Below are 25264 nucleotides of genomic sequence, written 5' to 3'. Positions count from 1 at the left end.
ACTCGGGAACACTATTATAATTGTCTTCCTCTTGTTTTGTTAAAGTTTTTTTTATAGTTTATATAGGAAATATTCATTCTAATGTTTCTGTTCTTTAAATATTTTATTTTTTCATGTTTCCTTTCCTCACTGGGCTATTTTCCTTGCTGGGGCCCCTGGGCTTATAGCATCCTATCTTTTCCAACTAGGATTGTACCTTAGCAAGTAATAATAATAATAATAATAATAATAATAATAATAATAATAATAATAATAATAGTTGACCTTTTAAATCAATGTTCGGATCGAAATGATACCGTTTTCTATGAAGAATTAGGCCTAACTGGAAACCGTTATTAAGCTGGCGTTTGAATGATAAATTCCAGGTGACTCTCTCTCTCTCTCTCTCTCTCTCTCTCTCTCTCTCTCTCTCTCTCTCTCTCTCTCTCTCTCTCTCTCTCTCTCTCTCTCTCTCTCTCTTACAGCTATTAAGCAACAATTATGCTTCGGCAATTTTCGTTAGAACCTAACAATAAAAGGCATTACGTTTGATTAAAGATAAATAATGTTTTCATACGTCTTATATGTATGATTCTGTATATACATGTATCCTGTATATATACACAATGCACCAAAATTTTATCTATTTTATCTGCATGTATTGGTTCACTGCATACCACTAAATAGTTAGAGAAAATTACATTTATGTAAAAGATAATGGCTACATAATCTGTAAAATTAGTTTCCTTTGTCATACTAAGGCATTCTTTTCTATTAAACCATTTCAGTCAAGTTCTGATTTAAATTTTATTGTTTGTTTAATAATTTAGGAGAAAATGTATGCACATTATTTTTTCAGGTTCCTGGTTCCTGGTTCCCTATTGCTCACTCCGCAAAATAAGTTTGCGGGCACTATCTCTTTATAGATAGGTGTACAGCTTCTAAGCTTATTCTTATTATTGTTATTAAGCTTATATTACCTGTCTTAAATAAATCAATACCGTAATGAGATTCTCAATCTTTACTATTATTCCATTCTACCTTGAAATTAGATAGGATAACACCTTGCAATCATCAGTTTTGGCAACATATTGTGGTCAGTTTGGACTTCTTAAATTCTTCTTTTATATGCATTGTCCTACCTATAAATGCAGCCAGATCCCTGCTAGGATTTTTCACCGTACCTGAACTTATGTCTACATCCATTAGCTGTCCTAATTTCGGGCATAAAAATAAATGTTCGGTAGTATCTTCTTCATCTTCGCACAGGTCACACAAATTATCTTCATATTTTCCCCTGAAATTTGCTTTTAAGTTGAGCATTACAAGGGATGCCTTATCCAGATTCATTTCTCTGATATAAGGCAGTGGGCCATTTCCTTTAATAAATCTTAATTTTTTCATGATTTTCTTTTTTTTCTTCAATAGTTTCTTCTATTTTTTCTATAATTCTTTTCATGATTTCTTTTTTCAGGGTCCTTTTCCCGCAATTTCTTATTTCTTCAACTTCATCCCATATTTACTACAGATTAGGACCGTTATTGTTCTGGTTCAGGGGTGAGTCATAGCCTTTGTAACGGCGCCTCCAAAGTTTATCTTCTTATACTGTTTTGTATTTTGAAGCAAATGTATTGCCATAAAGTGACTCTTTTTTTAATTTCTTTCTTCCACATTCTATATATTTCCAAGCTCTCTTTACTTTCTATTTCTTCTTTCCCCTTTTCAGTATCCCACTTTCTGGTTTCCGATTTTATTTCTGCCTTGTTCATTCTTCTTATCTGTCTTATATCTATACTTAATTCTTCTAAGTACTTTTCTGGTTGTTTCCACCATCTTCTTTCTTTTTCTTGAATATCCAGGATAATTGTTTTAAGTATTTTCCTTCTTCCCAATTCCCATTCAGGGTACGATTTAAGTACTGCAGCTTCCCATCCATCACCCTTGCTTTCATAGAAGATTTACCTATCTCCCCACTTAGAGTAGTATTAGCTGTGCTTTTAGTGGCACCTAAAATATTCCTGTATACCCCATTCTCTATCCTTTGTAGTTTCTCCATTTTAGTTTCTGTTAGATTTATAATGCCTGTTCCATACGAAATAGATGACAAAGAAATACTTTTCCAGAAAGTTTTTCCTATTATTACTTTATTGCAAGATGACAAAGAAATACTTTTCCAGAACGTTTTTCCTATTATTACTTTATTGCAACTTTTCTCTATAACTGAATATTTTAAATTAACTATTTTTTGTGCTTTTGCCCTTTTCTGAGTTCTAAATATGTTCCTATTACTGTCTTGCTTTATTCCTAAGTATGTTAAACTTTCTACTACTTTGATATGTGATCTGGCTTTTCTTTCATGTTGTAAATCATATTACTCTTTTCTTTATTAATTTCTAACCCACATCCGTTATTGTCATGATGGGAAATTTTGAAAATATTTCCTTGGTGCAAATTACAACTTCTTATTGTAAAACGTAAAGAAGAATGAGTTGAGTGTAAGTAGGACATATGGTTAACTGATTTAGGTATGCACTCGAGAGTGTGCAGAGGAGTGTTCTCTTCGCATGATTATAAGGTTTACGTATGTCACGTCAAAGGAACAATTTTGTTTACACACTAAACTATAATTTTGAAGTAGTAAAGAACATCTTCGGGAAAATACGAAAATTTTTATTTATTGGGATTTAAACCAAATTCGTGTACAAAACTCGAAAGGGGATCTACTTACTAAAATACTCCCAAGGTGAAGCATACCAACTAAGATTCATTATGTAGCTGATCTTAGTAGAATACATTGCTTTTTACGTAATAAGTAAATATTAAAAGGTATTTGTATATAAATATTGTAATCTAAAGTAGCGTTTGTGCTAATAATGACATTTTTAACGTTCTTAAATTTGTAAAAAAAAAATGAACGCTGCTAATCTAACTCAAGGGCGTTTGAAACCCAAAGCTGGGAATCCAGGGGTAGGATTCCAGGCCAATGTGGGACTAGGGCGCGTTGTGTTGAAGGAATCTCCTGTTTCCAGATAAATTCTACCCCCTTCCTACCCCCATTATACAAGGTAAATACATTAAAACAATGATAGCCAGTTGTCTCCTTTAACGTTATCTAACTTATGGATTACTGATAGTTTTCCGTCGTAGATGGTTCCTTTCGTTTGGTCAGATGTTTCCCGGGATGAGGACAATTGGAAGTAAACAAATAAAGAAATTACGCAATATTAAGTTTTCTTGTAGCTCTGGCACATATTTGTTAGAATTCCTGAGTTATATGCGTTAATGCATTTTAAATTTATTGAGTTATATGTTTTAATAACTTATATGGTAAGTTACCTTGATGGTGTGATTGTAGCGTAGATTTGGGAAAATATAATTTCTCGTATTTGGTAATGTACACTCTACACAATTTTGGTGACCTTCACCCGTTTTTAATAATAAAAGAAGTGTATCTGGTGTATTTAAAGGTATTTGGGTAAAATTATTGCTTCAGCCAACACAGGATTTTAGATACAAAGTATAGGGGACGTGTAGATCGTCGGGTTACTGGGCCTGCTGCTCTTTTAGAAAGCAAAGAATTCTTCCCATAGTCTTTACCCATATTTCATTATATCTATGAGTATGTTGGTTAATCAAATAACCTTCAAAGCCAGACTAGACAGACATTGGATAAGCCACCCACTCCGCTTTGACTACAAGGCCAGAGACCATGTGTATCGAGTGACTCTAATCTGGGGTATACATGCCTGTCTGCCTTTCTACCGTATATTGTACTGGGGGTGTATGTATGATAGAGGCCACCTGTGTGTATTATTACGGCAGTGTAAGGGTGGTTGCAGGGGCTTTGCCCCCCCCCCCCCCCCCCCCCGGTTAGGTAAGGACGCGGCTTGTAGGTCAGGTCAGGGGGAAAAGTTTAAGTTAGTTAATATCCATGTTTAATCCACACGGGAGGAATTGGCCGCTGATATACAAAGGCTCCTTGTACTGTATTGTATTCTCTTACCAGTGTTCTTCGCTGTGGCTCACTACGCTCTCAATTAAGTATTATTTTGGGTGTATGTATGAAAGCGGCCACCTTTATGTATGATGATGGCTGACTAAGAATACGGCATGTAAGGGGGATCGCAGGGGATATTACCCCCCCCCCCATTAGGTAAGTAGGTAAGGAGATGGTTTGTAGGTTAGGTTAGGGGGGAAAGTTTAGGTTAGTTGGTATCCATATTTTATGCTTGCTAGAGGAACTGGCCGCTGATATACAAAGGCTCCCATTATTTTATTGCTCCTCTGTTCTGACATACACAGTTTGACCAGACAGCACCTGTGGTCTTGGTGTTCTGACAAGTGTTACACATTGCGCCACGCGTGTTAGCTGAGTGAGGAAGTATTTTGGCAGACTATAGATTGGTGACCCAATGATATACACACTATCCAATATAGTTTTCCCTCCTTATTCAGTACATTTTTAAAGAATTTGACCTTTTTATTTGTTGCTAATGAGTAATTTTTAAAATACAAAAAACTAAATTGCAACTGGAGCAACCCTTAACATTATTCATCTACAATTATCTCCATATTTATTAATTTCTGTTAAGCAAGAGAACAAGTTGAAAAAATCGAATATCCAATGTTAGCTAAAATTGATAAGATACATTGAATGATTCTGATGTAAATACTTGGCTGAAATCTGTATTCTTTAGATTATGGAAGTTTGACAATTCTAGAAGTTATGATTTAAAAAAAAAAAAACACATTTTAGAAGTGAAACAAACAAGTGCATGACCTAATATAAGGTTCTCCACTTGGCTTAACCTAATTTACTGTAGAATCTGTATCATTACTTCTGGGGACTATGCACCCATTTAGATTCCTGTATCCACAGCCTACCCGAAGATAAGTCGTAACCCCTTGTGTACTTCCCAACCAGCTTCCCTCTGGAAACTAGGGTTTTGAGACTCGGCATTTCCTAGCTCATCCCATCCGAGAATCTTGAAGAGCATGTTCTCTTGGTGCTAAAAACCATTCCAAACACCAATAAACACAGCAGTAACATTTCTTATTTCTTTCAGAAGGGGAATGGCCTCTTGTTTGGGATGATATTAACCCTTTTACCCCCAGGCTATTTGGAAATTTCCAACCCTTAACCCCTAGGGGATTATTTTTTTTCCAGCACATTTTGCAGTATATTTTTTTTTAAATTGCTCTCACAGCCTTAATTTTTGTCATAGAGAGGTCATGTTGGTCTCATTCTCTTGGAAAATGCCTGAATTTTCTCAAAAAATTATCAAAAATATAGCATTTTTTTGCAAGGACGTACTGGTACGTCCATGGGGGTAAAGGGATGGCTTTTGTGAAACGTACCAGTACGTCCTTTGGGGGTAAAAGGGTTAAGTATATTTTGTCTAAACGGGTATCAAAGTAGAATTGTTTTGAATGTGTTGTCGTCGTTGGAACTACATCATATTAGCAAGGGTTGATTTTGTATTAGAAGGAGCAAAGCTTGTATATGAGATTGGCATAGAAAAAGTCTCACTAAAGAAAGATCGTCTCTGATTGGAGGATGTAAAAGGCTACCAGAATTTATAATACATAAAATAAGAAATTTTAACGTGGACTGGGACCACCACCTGTTGGGATTTTATAAACTGTTCTCAGCAGCTTCTTGTGTCATGGGAAAGGATAGAATGAAAACTTAGTAAAATATAGAATGGTAAGAGTGAAAAAATTAATTATTTAAGTTATTGGTAGATGACGACATAGGGTTATGCGGTTCAAAATAATGGGGTTGAAGAGCTCTACTGTATTTAATTATTTAATTATATCCAAAGTCCTAACTAATATTGTACTATACTATAATAAAACCATCCAGTGACCTGCAATAAGACTGCAGTAGTAGGCAATTGCGTCTTCCGTTCTGCAAATTACCACCACCTCCCCTTACTTAACCTAACCTAGGGTGCTATGTCTATAATGAACTCCCCTAAGTAACTGACCAACTGTAAGGCACTATGTACTTACAATTAGGGTGCTGTGACCTTATTTGCTAATTGAAGGGAATTTAGGTTGCCAGATGCAGATTGTCTAGGGTATAGCAAAAGGGAAATTCAGTCCCCAATTAAAAGACATGTCTTAACCTAAGATAGCCCCACCTTACCTTAGTCAGTGTTTCATCACTGGGAGGAAAGTCTGTGGCTGACGAACCCTGTGACCGCACAATCTCTACTAAGAGTTAGTTAGTGGGAGTGTCCGCCATTCTACAAACTTACTAGTAGGATGCCGTATCCTCAAACTTACTGGTTGGATGCCGTATCCTCAAACATTGCTCACCGTAGTGTCATCTATGTCCTATTTACGGTAACCATGGTGAAATTAATTTTTTCAGAAATATTAACATATCCTTAGAATGATTTTAAGTGGCTGTACAAATTATTGATAATTTCATAAGAAAAAAAAAATCTATCCTGCTGTTTGTGTCATTGAAAGCTAGAGTTTTTCAATATTAAACTTACCCGATAATCATGTAGCTGTCAACTCCGTTGCCCGACAGAATTCTATGGAGGGATACGCCAGCTATCACAATACTAGAAGGGGGTGTACTTACCAGCGCCACCTGTGGCCAGGTACTCAAGTACTTCTTGTTGACACCTCCTCAATTATTCCTCTGTCGTGCTTCCGGCAAGACGTTCTGGGATACGCTATGTTCTTGGAGTATTTTCACGACTTTGGTGAAGTATTTCTCTTTGATTTCGGCTGTCGCTTTACTGGAAACTTCTATATTAGCTTAGTTAGCTTTTGGAATTAATTTGATTAATTATGGTGACGAAGAGAGTATGAACTCTCTTTCACCTTTAAATGGCCGACCCTTCCCTTAGACGGAAGTGTTGGTGTCTAAGAGAGTATAGACTCTCTTTCTTAATTTTGCTTAACAAAAGTTATAGATTTATTTTATATCTCTCCGCCTCTTATAGCCTCTTCGATTAACTTCCTTTTATTATAAACTTATTAAAATTAATTTTTATATTTGTTTATATTCGACCTTCCTAATAGTAGGCGGTCTTTTCTTGGTACCGAAGTTAATTAACATTGAGCCCGTCATTTCGGTTTTACCTGTTAACATATTATGCTATTTTAATGTCTTTGAAAGAATTTCTTTGATAGTCTAGTACTGTTTTCAAAGTTGAACTAACGTTTTGTTTTGTCTCTGCAGTTGTTGACGTTCAGAACGTTCAACTTGCGCTCTATCGTTACGATAGAGAAAGAATTTTCACGGTTTCACGTTGCAGTAAGAGTAACCGTGTCTAGCGTTTTGTTCATTCTTTCTTAACTTAATGGTTTTAATCCTAATAAAGGAACTTTTCATTTTGGGAAATATTTCAGTTTTTTCCTTTAACAATAATATGTTTTAACGATATATATGATTGGGCTCTTCTCTCAGGTTCTAAGTCAAGAGAGAGAGAGAGAGAGAGAGATAGAGACGGAGGGAGAAAGAGGAGGATAAACGTTTCATTCAAGCGAGTAACGTTGTTATCGTTTTTGCTCTTCTCCCTAGTCTCTTTAGGGGAAGAAGGTAAACGTTTCTAGAGTGATCTAGTGTTTAGTCTCTTTCCAGCCACTGAATTATTTATCTTTCATTAGATTTTTCTGTTACATTGTAATTCTGTTTTCGCAATTACTAACTTTTGAGAAAGGATAGAATTGCGTGTTTCAGGTACAAACCACTTAAAGTTTCGAGTTCAGTGAAATAAGTGCAAACAGAAAATCAAAGTGATAAGTGATTAGCGCAAAGTGTGTCAGTATTGTGCGTGAGGGTACTTCTGTGCGCGCCAGTCGTCCTCCCAGTCCGGGACCTCTTGCAAGCTCCCAAGCCCAGGGGAGAAGCAATGTCGAAGGACAAAAGGGTTCAGCAGGCCTTGATCGGCGCACAGAAGTATCCTCGGTGGTTGTGGGCGTGTCTTACCGAGTCCGTCACTCCCACCCGCAGACGATTGAGCCCTTATTTTGCTCGTCTGCAGAAGAAATATAGGGGAGAAAACGCTGGTCTCAGGTCTCAAGACCTCTTAAACGTAAATTCCAGACCTATGCCAGACGTACGAAGTTAGAGTTCAACAACCCGGATGCAGTCATTGGGTTAGCTCTGACTCTCCTCAGTCATCAGTTGAAGGCACTCCGCCTAAGAGGAGTAAGGTTCTGCCGCAACAGATCTCTGCTGTTAAGGCTTTACCTCAGCAGACCTTAGTGTCTGCCGACCCCAAGTGGACTCTACTACAGTCCATGCAAGCACAGCTTTCGGACTTGATGCGTGAGTGTCGGGCTGAGAGTGTTGCGCCTCCGCCTACACTCCCTCCGCCTGCGCTCGCTCCGCCTGCGCTCGCTCCGCCTGATCGCAGTACCACCTGCCAGGCGTACGATGTTGAGCCACGTTCTGAGTTTGCTGTTCCCAGTGGTGTTCAGCCTCCGCCTTCCTTAAGGCAACCTTTACAATGGGATCAGGAGGATTATACCTCTCTTCCTCCGCCTCCACTTGCTGCTCCACCAGTGATGCAACACTCGGTTGAGGTACAACAACCTCTCCCGTCCATGAGTCAGTCTCCTCAGCTCTCGCTGCAGCGAGCTCTACCCTCCACAAGGCAAGCACCACAACACCTTAGCCTTGCGCCTCAGGAGCCTCAGCTTGCGAGACATTTACCTTGTTCTGCGCAGCCTCTACCTCATCGCGCTCCGCTCACACCACAGGAACTGGAACTTGCTACTCCGCTTCCGCCAACCGCTCAGCAAGCGCAACCCTTGGGTTCAACCACTCATGCTAGGAGTCAGCCTCCTCCACCCATGCGCCTTCCTTCTGCTTGTCTTTTATTCAGCCTTTGCAGACTGAGCCTCAGGTGTTCCCTCAACAGAGTCTTGAAGAGGAAACCACAACTATTGTTGTTCCAGCTCGTTCTGACTCTGCTGTTCAGCATACCTTACCTCCATTTTCAAACCTTATGATAATGGAGGTTATTTGTATTACTTATAAAAATATATTTGTATTCCTTGCAATATATTTTTAACAATATCGCAAAATATGGCAAAAATATGAATCATGAGTTATGAATGTAAGGTAAATATTATGTTGATATTAAAACCCCATGCAAGCATGCATAAAGCACTCTAGCACTGGTCATGGAATTTCTGAGAAATGTTAAACGCCATGCACACGCTCTGCTTACCTTACAGCATGCTCTACATACAGCATGCTCTGCTTACAGCATGCTCTGCTTACAGCATGCTCTGCTTACTACATGCTCTGCATACAGCATGCTCTGCATTCAGCATGCTCTGCATACAACATGCTCTACATTCAGCATGCTCTGCATACAGCATGCTCTGCATACAACATGCTCTGCATACAGCATGCTCTGCATTCAGCATGCTATGCATACAACATGCTCTACATACAGCATGCTCTGCATACTCTGCATACAACATGCTCTGCATACCTTACCGCATGCTTCTCAGTCACACATCTTTGGTTGTTGCCAACTCACTAGACTGTCAAGCAGTTTCATAACGTTGCCTTCTAGTCTGCTGCTTTTGCACCAGTGAACCCTCACTGAGAGAACTTAGCTTTTCTAGGATATGGTCCCTGTAGATGAGAAAGTTCTTTTCTCCCTCCTGATATTCCCTTGAGGACTCTGTCATTTGGAGGGAGCCTTTAGCTGCATAGCCTCTTATGGACTTTTATTTAAGCATAACATGCTTCCAGGGAAGGTAATGGTTCCACTTCAGTCGCTAATCCCGTCTGTTACCACACCTGCTCCCATAGACCTTGAGCTGTGTTGCAAGACATGCAGTCCAAGCTTAGTCCTTGTTAGAGGATTTTTTGTTTACGGAGTCAATGTGTCACGGGGAAGACGTTCAACAACCAACAGAAGTGACTTGTTGTGACGCAGTGCGGCAACCTCAGCAACCCGATAAGGAGTTGTCTGTACGACCCAGACAGTCTAGACAGATTCGGGTTGTCACTGTACTTCCTCGCTTGCCCATGATTGACAGTTCACAGACTGTGCAGCAGTACCATGATCTTGTGTCCGGCTCCGTCAGACGACTGGCTTTTAAGAGCTCCCACAAGTCGTCGCTGTCTGGAGATTTTCAAATGGACTATGGATCTGACCAAGGAACTGGGCCTCCTGGTCAATTTTGAGGAGTCTCAGCTCGTCCCATCCCAGACCATTGTCTCCTTGGGTATGGATCTTCAGAGTCGAGCTTTTCGGACTTTTCCGTCGGCCCCAAGGATCTTCCAAGCCCTAGAATGCATCCAGAGCATGCTGAGAAGGAACCGATGCTCAGTCAGGTAGTGGATGAGTCTAACAGGGACACTTTCATCGCTGGCCCTGTTCATCGTGTTAGGGAGACTCCACCTCCCCCCCCCTTCAGTATCATCTAGTTGCTCACTGGATAAAGGACATGACGCTAGAGACGGTCTCAGTTCCTGTTTCCGAAGAGAGGAGGTCTTCTCTCGCGTGGTGTAAGAACAGCTTTCTTCTCAAGGAAGTCTATTTGGCTGTTCAGAAACACGACCGCCGTCTCCTCTCGGACGCATCAGACACGGGCTGGGGTGCGACTTTGGACGGACAAGAATGCTCGGGAACATGGAATCAGGAGCAAAGGACACTTCACATCAATTGCAAGGAGTTGTTGGCGGTTATTCTGGCCTTGATAAACTTCAAGTCCCTCCAGCTTAACAAAGTGGTGGAGGTGGAATCTGACAACACCACAGCCCTGGCTTACATCTTCAAGCAGGGAGGGACTCTTTCGTGGAAGTTGTTCTAGATCGCAAGGGACCTCCTCATCTGGTCTAAAGATCGAAAGCTAACTGGTAACGAGGTTCATTCAGGGCGGTATGAATGTCATGGCAGATCACCTCAGACGGAAGGGTCAGGTCATCCCCACAGAGTGGACCCTTCTCAAGAATGTTTGCAGCAGACTTTGGGCCCTGTGGGGTCAGCCAACCATAGATCTGTTCACTACCTCGATAACCTAGAGACTCCTGTTGTATTGTTCTCCGATTCCAGACCCAGCAGCAGTTCACGTGGATGCTTTTCTGCTGGATTGGTTCCATCTCGACCTGTATGCATTCCCGCCGTTCAAGATTGTCAACAGGGTACTTCAGAAGTTCTCCTCTCACAAAGGGACACGGCTGACGTTGGTTGGCTCCGCTCTGGCCCGCGAGAGAATGGTTCTTAGAGGTACTGCAATGGCTGGTCGACATTCCCAGGACTCTTCCTCTAGGAGTGAACCTTCTAAGTCTACCTCACGTAAAGAAGGTACACCCAATCCTCCACGCTCTTCGTCTGACTGCCTTCAGACTTTCGAAAGACTCTCAAGAGCTAGGGGCTTTTCGAAGGAGGCAGCCAGAGCGATTGCCAAAGCAAGGAGAACATCCACTCTCAGAATCTATCAGTCTCAAGGGGAAGTCTTCCGTAGCTGGTACAAGACCAATGCAGTTTCCTCAACCAGTACCACTGTAACCCAGATTGCTGACTTCCTGTTATATCTAAGGAAAGTAAGATCCCTTTCAGCTCCTACGATCAAGGGTTACAGAAGTATGTTGGCAGCGGTTTTCCGCCACAGAGGCTTGGATCTTTCCACCAACAAAGATCTACAGGACCTCCCTAGGTCTTTTGAGACCTCAAAGGAACGTCGGTTGTCCACTCCAGGCTGGAATCTAGACGTGGTCCTAAGGTTCCTTATGTCATCAAGATTTGAACCTCTCCAATCAGCCTCTTTTTAGGACCTCACATTAAAAACTCTTTTCCTCGTGTGCTTGACAACAGCTAAAAGAGTAAGTGAGATCCACGCCTTCAGCAGGATCATTGTTTTCACATCTGAAACGGCTACATGTTCCTTGCAGCTCGGTTTTTGCTAAACGAGCTTCCTTCACGTCCTTGGCCTAAGTCGTTCGAGATCCCAAGCCTGTCCAACTTGGTGGGGAATGATCTGAAGAGAGTACTTTGCCCAGTTAGAGCTCTTAGGTACTATCTAAAAAGGTCTTAACCTTTACAAGGACAATCAGAAGCCTTATAGTGTGCTATCAAGAAACCTTCTTTTCCAAGTTCTAAGAACTCAGTTTCTTACTATTCAGGCTTCTGATTAGAGAAACACATTCTCATCTGAAGGAAGAAGACCTTGCTTTGCTGAAGGTAAGGACACATGAAGTGGGAGCTGTGGCTACTTCAGTGGCCTTCAAACAGAGCCATTCTCTGCAGAGTGTTATGGATGCAACCTATTGGAGAAGCAAGTCAGTGTTCGCATCATTCTATCTCAAAGATGTCCAGTCTCTTTACGAGTACTGCTACACCCTGGGACCATTCGTAGCAACGAATGCAGTAGTAGGCGAGGGCTCAGCCACTACATTCCCATAATCCCATAACCTTTTAACCTTTCTCTTGAATACTTTTTATGGGTTGTACGGTCGGCTAAGAAGCCTTCCACATCCTTGTTGATTTGGCGGGTGGTCAATTCTTTCTTGAGAAGCGCCGAGGTTAAAGGTTGTGATGAGGTCCTTTAGTATGGGTTGCAGCCCTGTATACTTTAGCACCTTTGAGTTGATTCAGCCTCCCAAGAGGAACGCTGCGCTAAGTAAGGAAGACGAACTTAAAAAAGAGGCAGAGTAACGGTTCAATTCGACTTCCTTACCAGGTACTTATTATTTCATTGTTATTTGAAATAACTGTTATATGAAATATGGGATACTTAGCTATCCTTTAATCTTGTACACTGGTTTTCACCCACCCCCCTGGGTGTGAATCAGCTACATGATTATCGGGTAAGTTTAATATTGAAAAATGTTATTTTTATTAGTAAAATAAATTTTTGAATATACTTACCCGATAATCATGATTTAATCGACCCTCCCTTCCTCCCCATAGAGAACCAGTGGACCGAGGAATAATTGAGGAGGTGTCAACAAGAAGTACTTGAGTACCTGGCCACAGGTGGCGCTGGTAAGTACACCCCCTTCTAGTATTGTGATAGCTGGCGTATCCCTCCATAGAATTCTGTCGGGCAACGGAGTTGACAGCTACATGATTATCGGGTAAGTATATTCAAAAATTTATTTTACTAATAAAAATAACATTTTACTCTCATTTTCTTTGACTATGCCTATCGGGTTTGCTGTTGTATTAGAATTCTAAGAGAGTCAAAAGGTATATCTTAACCCTTTTACCCCCAAAGGACGTACTGGTACGTTTCACAAAAGCCATCCCTTTACCCCCATGGACGTACCGGTACGTCCTTGCAAAAAATGCTATAAAAATTAGTTTTTTCATATTTTTGATAATTTTTTTGAGAAAATTCAGGCATTTTCCAAGAGAATGAGACCAACCTGACCTCTCTATGACAAAAATTAAGGCTGTTAGAACAATTTAAAAATAATATACTGCAAAATGTGCTGGGAAAAAATAACCCCCTGGGGGTTAAGGGTTGGAAATTTCCAAAAAGCCTGGGGGTAAAAGGGTTAACCTACAGTATCCCTCTCAACCTGAGTTTGATTGCCATGTGCTTGCTTACTGTGGGAGCTATGTCCCGTGTGACACCCCATAACCCAGAGCTAACGCTGAAAGACAATCTTAATTGTACATTACTAGGAGATGAAGTTTGTCTTTTGGCATCAAAATCTTCTTTTGTTCAATTCAATTGATAATTTATTATGGTAAAACAGTAAGTGAATACTCAAATGCACTAGCATTATCTGGAAGTTTAGTGCGAAAGGAATTACTTTTGATTATAGTATTTATCAATTATGAGAGTCAGAGTCACTGTGGGCCTGTCCCTACATACTGTACCACAAACTACAGGTAAAGATTAATACCACTGCCTATGAGTGTTTTTAACATAGGTCGGATTTTTGGCTTATAAAGTAACTTGTATGTTCCCTATACTGTGCTGTACACGTTCAGAACAAAAGCGGTACTTGGACCCTGCTACAATTTTATAAAAACCAGCTGCCAACATTAACCCCTTCGCTACAATGATGTCACTTAACGTCAAAACTTGCCCGGTACTACACACAATGACGTCCTGAATTCATCATTGTTCCGTAACCGAAATACAAACCACGCTATTTACATTGGGTTTACCTTTTAGCGTAGCTGAAATGACGAGCCAATAGTTTTTAACGAGGGTTAATTACCCCCGCGCTAGTTAGCGGGGGTAGGGGAAGGGATAGCTTGCTACCCCTCCCCCCCCCACACACCGGTGATTTGCTTCTCTTCACTTTTGGCTCCGGCGATGAACAGACGTGTCTGCCCATCGTCCTCATTGACAGCCTTTAATCTTTTTCTGCTTTCTCTTTCAGTTTGTGTGTGTGTTAGAAGTTGACCACCTTTATGATTACTATGCGTACATGCCCTGGAATTGTCGGCCGTGGACACTGATCCTCACACCCTTTGCCCGCAGTGTCGAGGCCGACGGTGTGATCAAGAAAATAAGTGCAGTGAGTGCAGGGAGTGGTCTGCCTCCCATTGGGAGAGGTTTGGCCGCCGGCGTAAGAAGAAGTCCAAGAGAGACCGTTCTCCTTCCGGGTTTGCCTTGAAGGAGGAAGGTTCTCGGGACTCTTCTTTCGCCGCCCAAACCTCTTCCGAAGCTCCCCCTCGTTCGGCTCCAAAGGAGAGTCGGCCGAGTGGGAGCGCAGGCCCTAGTTCTGTTTCCCGACCTTGGGTTGGGGAAGAGGGCGTCGCCTCCCATAGCGGGGCGGTTCCTCCTCCTCCCCCGGGGGAGGTTATTGATGAATCTTTGTCTAACGATGATCTTTTTCAGATTTGGGCTTCCCTGGGGCTTAAGGGCTTGCCCTCTAGGGTTGCCCTGATTGACCTTGTCCAGTTGGGGGCCGCCGTTAAGCAGTCGCCGGTGATAGCAGAGGTAGATCCTCTGTCTATCGTCGACGTCGTGGTGGCAGAGGCCTCCGACGGGGCGGGGCAATCCTCTGCAGGTGCAGTTGGGGATGTTGGTGCTGACGGCTCTCCTCCCCCTTCCTTACATCCTTCAAAGGGGGAAGGGAGTCCTACGGGCTCTTCTGCTGTCCAGCTTCCCTCTAAGGGGAGTGCTTTGACTGAGACTACCCTTCGGAGGACTGATGGTCCTGACGATCTTCCTCGTGGCCGCCTTCGCCATAAGGCTCACCGTCCGCTGTGTCGCAAGGGCCTCCCGTCTCCTTATAAGGGTGCTAAGAGGTGCCTTTTTGGATCTTCTCCTTCTTCCTCCGAAGGGGACTCCAGCTTCATTAGACCTCTCTGGGGATCGATCTCCTACGCCTTCCAGACCTTCAACTTCTGGGGCAGATGTTCAGCAACCTGACCTCGTCACCCGACGGGCAACGGTCCCTTCGGGGCAAAGGGATTCTTCCCTTACGCGTGCAGTGTTAGCGCACATGCGCTCTCCTGTTCGCCAGCGCTCTCCTGATGATAGCCCCTCTTCTCGCCAGCGCTCTCCTGAGGACATCCTTAAACCTGTTGTTCCTGAAGAGTGCCCAGCGCGCCAGCGTTCCCCTGCTCGCTCTTCCGCAGTGTTAGCGCACAGGCGCTCTCCTGCTCGTCAGCGCTCTTCTGACCGTCAGCGCTCTCCTGTTCGTCAGCGCTCTTCTGAGGACCATCGCCCTTCTGCTCGCCAGCGCTCCCCTGTGGTCTCCGAATATCCTGCAGTTCCTGTTGTGTGCCCTGCGCGCCATCAGTCTCCTGAGCGCCCTCGCGATCCTCAGCTTGTTCCTGCACAACATGTCTCGCGTTCTCCAGCGCGTTTCTAAAACACATGTTCCCCCACGCGCTTCCCGTTCCTGTTCGTGAACGCGCCGCGCCGACTGTTCCTTCACAGGATTCCACGCGTCGCCCTCTTGCTCGCCAGCGATCACAGACGATTCAACAATCTCCTGCTCGTCAGCGTTCTCCTACGCGTCAGCTATCACCTGAACATCGGCGATCTCCGGACCGCCCGCGTGACCTATCGCCTGCGCGCATGCGTTCTCCAACGCGCCGTCGCCCAGAGGATCTGGAAGGACATGGGTCGCCCTCTGTTAGCGTTTTCTCCTTCTCCCGTGGACGAGGCTTTTCCGTCCTCGGGTGAGTCCAGTGAGGCGATAGTCTCCCCCTCGGCACCAAGGGGGGAGCCTTCTCTTCATGGAGGAGAATCGTCTCGCGCGGAAGGGGCTCTTCGAATCTCTTTGTTGGGATCCTGTATCCCTCCCAGGAGGGAACCCAAGGACTCCAAGACCATCCCGAAATCGTCTTTGAGGATTCGCCAGGAACCCGCTGCTCCCTGGGGGAACGTCCACGCTTCGCCCCAGGAAGAGATTCCGGGGACGGGAGATTTAGCTGCCAGCCCGCAAGGAGGAGACCAGCAGGAATCTGAACATGCCTTCTGGCAGGTCCTGAGCCTGATGAGGCAACTCAACGGGTTCATGGACCCCATGATCGCCCCCCCAAGAAGGCAAGGACACGGTCCTGGACCAAGTGTTCGATGTTCAGAAGGCCCCTAAGACCAGTGCGGCTCTGCCCTGGTCTCGGGGATTGAAGAGTGCCAGAGCCAGGGCCAATGCCCAGCTCGCGATTCTTGCCTCCTCCAGTCGTTCCTCTGCCGGGAACAAACTCATCCCACCTCCTCGTCTCTAGCAGAGAAGGTATTTTGAGATCTTGGGTGAGTCTAGTCTCGCTCTTCCTCTCCATCACTCCGTAGAAGAGCTGGCTAAGGGAGTTCCCCTCAAGAAGCTCTCTGCCCGGCAGGTGTCGTTCTCGGTGTCGGAGATCCTGAGCCATGAGAAGGTCGCGAAGTGCGCCATGCAGGCCACTTCGTGGCTGGATATATGGCTAGGAACTCTGGGCATCCTATTGCGCTCCGAGGACTTGTCTAAGGAGACCAATAAGAAGGCCCTGGAGACCTTCTTACTCTCGGGCACCCGCTCCATCGAGTTCCTGGCGCACCAGGTCATCACCCTGTGGGCCAACTCGGTGTTGAAGCGGCGCGATGCGGTGACCGAGAGGTTCCACCCGAAGGTCCCCGCCGTGGATGTCTGTAGGCTCAGACATGCTTCCCTCCTTGGGGAGAATCTGTTGGAGCCACAGGATATGGAGCGAACGGCTGAGAGGTGGAGGAAATCTAGCACGGACTCCGTCCTCCATAGGGCCCTTACAGCTCGGCCCTATAAGCCTCCAGCTCCACAGCAACAGCAGCAGCAGCCTCGTAAGGCACCGAAGCAGGCACCGGCAGCTAAGAAAGTGGTGTCTAAGCCCCAGCCCTTTCCTGCCAAGGTCAAGAGGGGCGGTAAGTCCTCCAGGGGAGGCAAGACTCCTAGAGGGAGCGGCCGCAAACCCTAGGAATGGCAGTCCCCCTGCGTGTCCACCTGTGGGGGGATGCCTTCAACGTTGCGTGCACAGGTGGCAGCAACACGGGGCCGATGCTTGGACGGTTTCAGGGATCGGCCAAGGCTATCGCGTCCTGTTCATAACATTTCAACCTCCCCTGACAGCGAATCCAGTGTCGTTGAGCTCCTATGCCACGGGATTGGCAAAGGGGCTGGCCCTTCGGGCGGAAGTCGAGACCATGCTCAAGAAGGGTGCTCTCCAGGAGGTCGTCGACGGCTCCCCAGGCTTCTTCAGTCGACTCTTTCTTGTAAAGAAGGCGTCTGGAGGCTGGAGACCCGTCATCGACCTCTCAGCTCTGAACGGGTTTGTCAAGCAAACTCAGTTCAGCATGGAGACAGCGGACACGGTCAGACTTGCGGTGAGACCTCTAGACTTCATGTGCACACTGGATCTAAAGGACGCGTACTTCCAGATCCCAATCCATCCATCTTCCAGGAAGTAATTAAGATTCTGCCTAGACGACAAGATCTACCAGTTCAAGGTGCTGTGTTTCGGTCTCTCCACAGCTCCTCAGGTGTTCACCAGAGTGTTCACCCTGATTTCATCTTGGGCGCACAGGAACGGCATTCGTCTCCTTCGCTATCTGGACGACTGGCTCATCCTAGCAGACTCGGAGTCGACTCTTCTTCGGCACCGAGACAGGCTTCTAGGTCTTTGCCAGGATCTGGGGATCGTGGTAAACCTCGAGAAGTCCTCTCTGCAGCCGTCCCAACGACTGGTTTATCTAGGCATGCTGATAGACACCAATCTCCACAAAGCCTTTCCATCAGACGACAGGATAGCAAGGCTGAGGAGGGTGGCAGAACCCTTCCTCAGGCGAGAAGAGCTTCCCGCCCAATCGTGGTTGCGTCTCTTAGGTCACCTGTCCTCCCTGGCTTGTCTGGTTCCAAACAGCCGCCTCAGGATGAGATCCCTGCAGTGGCGGCTCAAGTCCTGGTGGAATCAAGGATCCGATTCCCCGGACGTTCAGGTCCCGATAGGATCTTTGGAACGAACGGACTTGCGGTGGTGGCTGGTCGACGAGAACCTGCGGAAGGCAGTGAGTCTTCTCGTCCTCCCCCCAGAATTGACACTGTTTTCGGACGCATCAAAAGAAGGGTGGGGGGCGCACGTTCTGAACCAGAGGACCTCAGGCTTTTGGTCAGAATCAGAAAAGTGCCTGCACATCAACTTGTTAGAATTGAAGGCCGTCTTTCTGGCTCTTCAACAGTTCCAACGGACCCTGGCGGGTCATTCCGTGGTGGTGATGAGCGACAACACCACGGTAGTGGCTTCTATCAACAAGCAGGGAGGCACTTTTTCGCAGCAGCTATCCCATCTTGCAGTAGAGATTCTGAGGTGGACCGAAGTCCACTCGATAACACTATCAGCTCGCTTCATTCCTGGCAAGAGGAATGTGCTCGCCGACAGTCTGAGTAGGGCCTCGCAGATAGTGAGTACCGAGTGGTCTTTGGATCCTCAGATAGCCAACAAAGTCCTGACTTTGTGGGGTTCCCCGACTGTGCACCTGTTCGCGACAGCGTTGAATTTCAAACTGCCTCTATACTGCTCCCCAGTCCCGGATCCCAAGGCTCTCTGGCAAGATGCTTTCCAGCAACGGTGGGACAACATCGACGTGTACGCCTTCCCACCATTCTGTCTGATGAGAAGGGTGCTCAACAGGACCAGACTATCGGTCAACTGTTCGATGACTCTGGTAGCTCCGCTATGGCATCATGCGGAATGGTTCCCGGACCTTCTGCAGCTCTTGACGGAGCACCCGAGGGAACTTCCTCCACGACACGAGCTTCTCAGACAACCCCACTCCAACGTCCCTCACAAGGCCGTGGCCTCGCTTCGGCTTCACGCCTGGAGACTATCCAGCGTCTCCTCATGGAGAGAGGCTTTTCGCAACAGGTTGCGGAGAGAATGTCTCGGCACCTGCGAAGGTCCTCTGAGGGAGTCTACCAGGCGAAGTGGAGAGTCTTTTGTGGTTGGTGTCATGGGAGGGTTATCTCTCCACTCGATGCCACTATTCCAGCAATAGCGGACTTCCTCGTATATCTGCGGGAGGAAATGCGCCTTTCTGTCTCGGCAGTGGAAGGCTATCGCTCAGCCTTAAGCTTGGCCTTCAGGCTGAAAGGCGTGGACATTTCTTCCTCGCTAGAACTCTCTCTACTCATATGTAGCTATGAGCTTACCTGCCCTCAGTCAGAAGTGAGACCTCCTCCTTGGAACGTGGTTCGGGTCCTCAGGGCTCTTAAGAGACCTCCCTTCGAACCATTACGCCAGGGCTCCGATCGCCACCTGTCTTGGAAGACGGTTTCCTGCTCGCTTTGGCTTCGGCCAAGCGGGTTAGTGAACTTCATCGTCTCTCGTACGACATCGCCCATTCAAGGGGATGGGGGGAGGTAACGTTCAGGTTCGTCCCTGAGTTTGTTGCCAAGTCTCAGAATCATGGAGTGCCGGATCCTCAGTTCGACTCTTTCAGGATCGCGAGTCTCCGCTCTGTAACAAGCAACCCAGACCAGCTGCTACTATGTCCAGTGAGGTGTCTGAGGTACTACTTGAAGAGAACCGCTGCAGTCCGTCCTCTAGTGCGAGCATTGTTTGTGAGCACAGGCAGGACGAAGAGGAGGGTCACCAGGAACACCATCTTGGCTTGGATTCGAAGGGTTATCCACCACGCTTTGAATCCAGACCCTCCTCCGTCATGTCGCCCTAGGGCACACGATGTCAGGGGTGTTGCTACGTCCCTGGCTTCAAGAGAAACTTCTCTGTGACGCAGGTGCTTCAAGCTGGGGTCTGGAAGCGTCAGACGACCTTCACAGCCCACTACCTGCAGGACTTGACCCACAGGAGCCTCGATACGTTTTCTATCGGCCCGGTGGTGGCTGCACAACAGCTGGTCTAACCTCAGGCTCCTTTATGGACAAGTAGCAGTAGGTTGAGGGCGTTGTTACCCGGTTTTAGTCTGTGTGAATGAAAGAGTATGTCTAACCCTTACTTCTTTCTTCATTCTCCCCTCTCTTGGGGAAGCAGCACCCTGGTCTTCGCATAGCTGACCTCGGCCTCTGCAGGTAACCCATGCTTCCTTGTGCTCCTAGTATTAAGCTTAATACTGATGCGTCCCCCATACCCTGACCTGGTGGTATTGGGAACGTTCTATCCTAGATTCCTATCTAAAGGTCTCAAGGTCAATTTCATAGGACGAGTCACACTTTCCTCCACACACAACTTATGTAGGCCACTCGTTCCTAGCGAAGCAAGGAACTTGTGAGGTGCAGGGGCTCCTTCTCTCAAGTGCTACTCACTGAGGGATGGAGTCCCCGGGCAAAGCCGAAGTCAGTAAGGCTGGGGACTTTCCACCCTTCCTAAGGGGTAAGTCACCCAATGTGAAGAGCGTGGTTTGTATTTCAGTTACGGAACAAATGACAAATTCGGAGATAATTTGTATTTTTCATAACCATACAAAACTTGGCTATTTATACATATTTGCCCGCCAGCCCTGGCCCCCAAGTCAAGTCCTACCTCTAAGTGAAGTGAAGAAAATCACCGGTGTGTGGGGGGGGGGAGGGGTAGCAAGCTATCCCTTCCCCTACCCCCGCTAACTAGCGCGGGGGTAACTAACCCTCGTTAAAAACTATTGGCTCGTCATTTCAGCTACGCTAAAAGGTAAACCCAATGTAAATAGCTAAGGTTTGTATGGTTAGGAAAAATACAGATTATCTCCGAATTTGCCATTTTTGTTAGAATTTTACCCATTCTTTACTTTTTCTCTCCACTGTGTTTGCTTTCTCTAAGGATGCCGCCCACTACGCGGAAATATTCAGGAGTGCCACACAAAACTTGCAGCACTTTAGTGAGTGCCCTTGACACGGAGCCTCATCAGTTGTGTCCTCAATGCCGAGTTCATGGTTGTTCCCAAGTTTCCCTTTGTGATGGTTGACAGGAGTGGTAATCCTCCAAGTGAGAGAAGTACGACAGAAGGAGAAGGAATAAGAAGGATTCATCGCTTTTGTGCTCCATCAAAGTCAAAGAAGGCACGGACAGCTTTTTCCACCCCTGGTGCTCTTCGTCAAACTTTTCGCCATTGGGTTTCTCCGAGGGCCAATCAAGTAAGAGTGGTGGCCCTTTAACCTTAGGACCAAGTCCTCGGGTAGTGAGGTCTGTCCGTTTCCCTTAGCGAATTGGCAGGACCTCCTCCTCGAGGATGCTCTTTCTATGCTGTGGCCCTCCTTGGGGGATCCAAGGATTCCTTTCAGAAAAGATTCTACAGTTCCCTGCCTTATTAGTGTCTGTCTAGGAGTTTTCACTCGTCACCCCGTCTCCTACAAAGTATGAGCGTGGTCCTGCCTCTTCGGAGCATCTGCCCTGTCTTTCTAAGGACATGTCATCTGTTCAGTAAGTGGATTACCCTCTCCTTTCTAGGAGCTTGCCTCCTGAGCATGGTTTCCTGATTGCGCAGCGCGATCCTTCCTCTCTGGAGGAGGATCCTAGATCTTGTCGCCTAAACGTCCTTCTCCTAAGACTTCAGCATCCTGACCTTCGCCATTGCACTCTTTAAGAGGACGATTTCCCTCAACAAGCACTTTCCTGCGTCTCCCTTCTTGCCCTCCTCTGCGGAAGAGGTTAGTTGGATTAAAAGAGCCGCCTCCTAATCTTGCTTTCCCTGACAGACCAACAAAGCCACACTCTGGGCAAGTAAGGCATATGCCTGCAAAACGTTCCAGACACCTATTGGAAGCTCATGCTAGACTTGCTAGAAGAGACTGATCGCCAGCGTATACAAGGCATTCAACAGTAAGCCTTCTCCACATGAACCTTACCTTTCAGAGGAGGAGTTCCAGCTACTCTCCCAAGCTAGTTTGGGGCCTTTAAGGAGGGAGTATCCCGCTTCTCCCCTTTCATCACCCATCATTGACCCTATTAAATTAAGCTCTAAGAGGCATAACAGGGTCAGGGTCCTTGTCGAACAGCCCAGCGGTGACACTTGTTGTTTCAAAGTCCGAAGAGGTTTTCTTTTCTCCTTGAGAGATCTTGTTGGTAGAATTATCGTCTCACCAACTGAGTTCTCAACAGAACATCTAGCACCAGTGAAAAAGAAGAAGGCCAATCCTTGACGAGTCACTAGCCCTCTAGACAACAGTGGGCCTGTATACTGGAGGACAACATCCAGCAATCTCTCTTCCTTCTCGGCCAGTGCCCGTAAGAGAGAATGCAACGACTCTTAAGACTGCTCCCAAGGTTGTCAGGATCCTAGACTTTCCCGCCATCTGTGAATTGTTAGGAACCCAGATTGGGGTACATCAGCTGGCACTTCTCATAGATCTGGAGGAGATGACCCTCAAGAAGAGGACACCTAGTTGGAGTCGAAACACTGTGAAAGAGACCTTCCATAGCCGGCAACTCACTGTCCTTCAAAAAAGGACTCGACTTTCTTGAAACTTCTGCACAGCATAAGGAAGGTGAATGGTTTCAGAGCAGTGTCCTCGCCTTCAAAAGAAAAGACATCAGCGATTGACTTTTTGTGCTGCTCTCCAAATAGCACCAGACCCAAGCTCAAACTACCGGTTTTGCACAAAACTCTTCATGTCTCCAGCATGTACAGATACCTGTGGTTGTGCACCAGATGCAATAGCCGATTCACTCGGCTATTGCGTTACTAATTGCCATCAGCGAGCGCTCATAGCTTAATACCCCATAGTTCGTGCTCAGTCACAAACATTGGAGCCTGCTTTATTTGTTAGGGTAGAACATCCGAGCTAGACTCCGCACCTGTGGCGCCAGAGACGGAGCTTCTACCACCATGCCTGCTTTACGTAAGGCAGCAGGGTTTTCAGATCTTCTGAAAACATCCTCTACTCTTCCAAGTTTGTCGCTCCAGGCTCCTTGCCAGCTCCGTCTGTGCTAGTTTCTGTGTCGCCGCAATACTGGCAAACGCAAGAGGTCAAACCCAAGACATCGGGTATAGACTCTTCATTGGTGGAATTGGGCATTGTCCCAATCAAATTGGATTAGAAGAGACGCAAGCCTAAGAGGTAAGTAACACCCCCCTCTTGGGCACTCTTTCCATCTCAGGATTCAAAGGGGATCGAGATCTAGTGTTAAGTATTATAGGCTTTTACCAATTGAAGCGGTTAACACTGTGATTCCATCGCTGCTTCTCATAAAAAGCAAGAGCCTGTATAGGTTTCCATGAAGTTCAAGGAATTAACAGGTTCTAAGGAGGCTTCCAGTATTCTGGCCTCCTTCAAGAGCAAGGCTTGTGAAAGGAAGGACGCATCCTCGCTTCCGAAGCACTGGGCCTCCAAACTCTTGGAAGACCCTAGTCTTCGGAAGCAAGTGCAGCTTGCAATGGCTGCTCTGACGGCTTGCAATGCCATCCAAAGCTCCTCGAGGCCCTGTTCCCCTATACTGAATATTGCTGACGATAACGACCCACCCTAAGACCGTCAAGGTACAATTTTAAAGGTGGAGGATAATTTGGACAATGATTCTGACTCCTTGGTACGGGCACTTCTCACACCAGCTGGCCCAAAGGCTTCCGACATGGAGGAAGACGGGTCAGAGTTTTACTTTCTTGCAGGTTCTCTCCAATATCATGATGGTTTAATAGCTTTGGTGAGGCCCCTCGCTCACTGGAATGTGGTGATAGACCTGTCATTCTGGGCTCTACGAGACAACACAACACTCAAGGAGCTGCCATGGTCCATCTTGGTTGCGGAGTCCATCAACAAAGTCGGCTATCAGATTTCTGCCAGGAAGGTCTTTCTTAGGGCTGGGAAGTTATCAAAGTTACTCCCGCCACCATTTGTGAGACAGGAAGTACTACAGTAATGTGTTCAGGAGGACTTGCCTTTAGATCTGGCAGTTTCTATCTTGGCTTAAGGCTCATCTTCAGAGAAATTGGCTGCACTGCCAGTTGTATTTTCAGGGGCGGCCCTAAACATATAGTGGAGCACACTTAAGTCTCCTCATGGATGGACCACTGGTCGGGGACCATTGACTACTTGGTCACTACCGAAGGTCTTTTGTATCCAGAAAAGCGTAAGATCTTCAAAAACATCATCCTTACTGGTGTATGGGTGATGGAATTGCTGCGAACAAGTGGGCCAATTTTATACTGAAGAGGCGTGATGCCGTCACCTCCAGTATCCAAAAGCAGGTGCCTGAGACGGAGACCCTCCACCTTTGGAATGCCACAGTCAAGACTCCCTCTTCCACCAAGCCATAGTGTTGGACCTCTTCGCAACAAGACTGAACGCACAGCTCCCCGCGTTTTGTTCTCCTGTGCCAGATCCAGAAACGGCGTTCAAGGACGCCTTCCAGCACCCTTGGGACAACCTCGACGTTTACGCCTTCCCTCCCTTCGGGATGCTCACAGAGGTCCTCAACAGGGCGAGGCGAGAGGACAACCTGTGGATGACTTTGGTAGCGCCCTGGTGGCCGGAGAGAGAGTGGTTCGCGGATCTAAAGGAACTGGCGTGCCTTCCACCTTGGCCCCTTCCGGACAGGCCAGACCTTTTCCGGCAGCCCCACTTTCAAAGGTTCCATGAGAACCCTCGGTCCCTCCGCCTTCACACGTGGAGGTTATCGAGTGTCTCCTTAGGAAGGAGGGATATTCTTTGAGAACGGCAGCAAGGATGTCAGGGTATCTGAGGCGTTCATCAGCGGCAGTATACCAGGCAAAGTGGGCCACATTCACTAAGTGGTGCGTCTCGAGGAACATCAAACCATTGAGGGCCTCCATTTCAGAGATAGCGGACTTCCTAGTCTATCTCAGGGACGAGGTAAACATGTCCATCCCAGCCATCAAAGGAGTCCGGGCTGCTCTGGGTCAAGTCTTCCTCCTGAAGGGCATCGACCTGGATGCCTCCAGACATATCTCGATGCTCATCAGGAGCTTCGAACAA

The 25264-nt window shown here is 46.2% G+C and overlaps 1 protein-coding gene across 1 annotated transcript in view; it reads left to right on the top strand.

Annotated features, from left to right (window-relative positions):
• The first annotated feature begins 2925 nt into the window (after positions 1 to 2925).
• Positions 2926 to 25264, top strand: part of LOC137623084 (zinc finger protein 726-like) — a 42165-nt gene continuing 19826 nt past the window's right edge. The window contains exon 1 of the mRNA XM_068353739.1: positions 2926 to 3044. The gene's annotated coding sequence lies outside the window, so the exon portion shown is untranslated. The remainder of the gene's footprint in view (positions 3045 to 25264) is intronic.

This window comes from Palaemon carinicauda, chromosome 30 (assembly GCF_036898095.1).
Source record: "Palaemon carinicauda isolate YSFRI2023 chromosome 30, ASM3689809v2, whole genome shotgun sequence".
Lineage (NCBI taxonomy): Eukaryota > Metazoa > Arthropoda > Malacostraca > Decapoda > Palaemonidae > Palaemon > Palaemon carinicauda.
This window is presented reverse-complemented; position numbering and strand designations above follow the sequence as displayed.